The sequence below is a fragment of the Prunus avium genome, unplaced genomic scaffold, assembly GCF_965620075.1.
Source record: "Prunus avium unplaced genomic scaffold, drPruAviu1.hap1.1 HAP1_SCAFFOLD_615, whole genome shotgun sequence".
Lineage (NCBI taxonomy): Eukaryota > Viridiplantae > Streptophyta > Magnoliopsida > Rosales > Rosaceae > Prunus > Prunus avium.
The window spans coordinates 10,001-12,500 of NW_028276981.1; positions in this window are offsets into that span (position 1 = coordinate 10,001).

Consider the following 2,500-nt stretch of genomic DNA (forward strand, 5'->3'; position numbering starts at 1 on the left):
TGGATAGCTTCTTTCGAAGCCAACCTACCCCCACACGTGTGAGAGTGGCCAACAATTTGCTAGCTTCTTCATCAACTCCGCCGAAAGCCATCCTCGACATACCCGTGCATTGAGAAGGTTTGGTGGCCGTACTCCCAACACAAAAGCATACCGAAGACAACCCCAAGCTAAAGCTCACTTGAAGCCAACGCATCGTCACCATGTGTTCGTGTGGCCGAGAATTGGGTAGCTTCTTCATCAACCCCGCCGAAAGCCATCCTCGACATACCCGTGCATTGAGAAGGTTTGGTGGCCGTACTCCCAACACAAAAGCATACCGAGGACAACCCCAAGCAAAAATTCATTTGAAGCCAACCCATCGTCGCCCACAACTAGTGGGTGAATGGTGTGCTTCCCGGGGTTGGCATAGACATTCCCTCGCATGCAAAAGATTGTCGATGCGAAAGATTATCTATGCCAACCCCGGGAAGCACACCATTCACACACTCCCGACCGGTGTGGTGTGGCGGTGATTGGATAGTTACGGATTGAGCACTTGCCAAGGATCAAAATGTGTCATTTAGAAGAAACATTTTCAAAAAGTTTTTAAAATCTTGTGGGTTTGCAACTCATAAGAGCGTCACTTTCAACGTCCCCGGTATTGGATTGAGTTTCTAAAAACAACCGTGCACACCGAGGTTAAACTTTACCGGCTCCACTCCGACTCGCCGCTCGCCCACAATTTGTTTGCAACGAAACATTTGTTTTTAATTTTGTTGGTTTGAAATTGTTTTGAAAAGGTTCTTTAAATCTAGTGGGTTTGCAACTCATAAGAGCGTCACTTTCAACGTCCCCGGCATTGGATTGAGTTTCTAAAAACAACCGTGCACACCGAGGTTAAACTTTACCGGCTCCACTCCGACTCGCCGCTCGCCCACTAGTCCGAAGGCAACAAAACATTTGTTTTTCATTTTGATGAAAATTTCTGTTTTTAAATCTTGTTGGTTTGAAATTGTTTTGAAAAGGTTCTTTAAATCTTGCGGGTTTGCAACTCATAAGAGCGTCACTTTCAACGTCCCCGGCATTGGATTGAGTTTCTAAAAACAACCGTGCACACCGAGGTTAAACTTTACCGGCTCCACTCCGACTCGCCGCTCGCCCACAAATCCGAAGGCAACAAAACATTTGTTTTTAATTTTGATGAAATTTTTTGAAAACATTGGCTTGGCAAGCCCCAATCCGCGACTATCCACCCACCGCCACCCCACACGGGTGGTTGTTGTTGCGAAATGAGGTTGTGGTCGACATGCCCGTGCATTTGAGAAGGAGTTCCTAGCACTCCATGCTCTCCCATGCCAAAAAAAAGCCTAGACAACCCCATTTCGCAACTTTCCACGCCTTTTTTTTCCTCCCTCACCCATGGCGGCGGCATGGTGGCGGCGGCCGGATTCCGGCCACCACCGCCATGGGTGGCAGCCCCCCGACCCCGACACCAAACCCATAATACCGAGGCAACATATCGAGGCAACATGACATGGGTGTGGCGTGGGGGAAGGGGGCTGCAGCTAGGAAGGCATGGGCTGCCATGCATATGCAGGCAACACACACCCCCCTATATAGCATTTTATGCATTTAGCCCTTTGACAGGAAGAGACATCACCTATGCGCGAGGAGTCATAATGGGCTCTAAATAATTCAATACAAGGTATTTGGACGTGATTTTTTGCAGGGATACTAAGAAACATGCAATCTATGATGGGAAAAAGTTTCATAAATTTTTGAAGTCGGGAAGTATTTTTTATTATTTTTAGAAGTCGTAAAATTGAAAAAATCATTAAAACAAATCCGGGAGGAATTTTTTAGTTTTGTAAGTTGGAGAAGGTCCTAAAAATCATAGACTACTTATGGGGAGCTTATTGTGCGAGGAAATTTCAATAAAAACGGGGTTTGACAAGATTTGAAAAATTCTGTCGACATTTGAAAAAACCTGGAACCATGCTGCCGGCATGCTGCGCACATGCTGCGCGCAGGCTGCGCGCATGCTGCGCGCAGCCTGCGCGCATGCCATGGCAGGACAAGTTTCGCTAGCCTCACTGTCGACAGATGCGCAAGCTGCGCGCACGCTGCGCACAGGCTGCGCGCATGCTGCGCACAGACTGCGCGCACGCTGCGCGCATGCCATGGCAGGACAAGTTTCGCTAGCCTCACTGTCGACAGATGCGCAAGCTGCACGCAAGCTCCGCGCACGCTGCGCACAGCCTGCGCGCATGTTGTGCGCATGCTGCGCGCAGGCTGCGCGCAGGCGCCGCGCATGCCATGGCAGGACAAGTTTCGCTAGCCTCACTGTCGACAGATGCGCAAGCTGCGCGCACAGGCTGCGCGCACGCCATGGCAGGACAACTTTCGCTAGCCTCACTGTCGACAGAATCAGCACGCTGCAAGCAAGCTGCGCGCGCGCATGGCAGGACAAGTTTCGAAAAATTCTGTCGACAGGCTGCCGGCATGGTGCGCGCACGCTGCC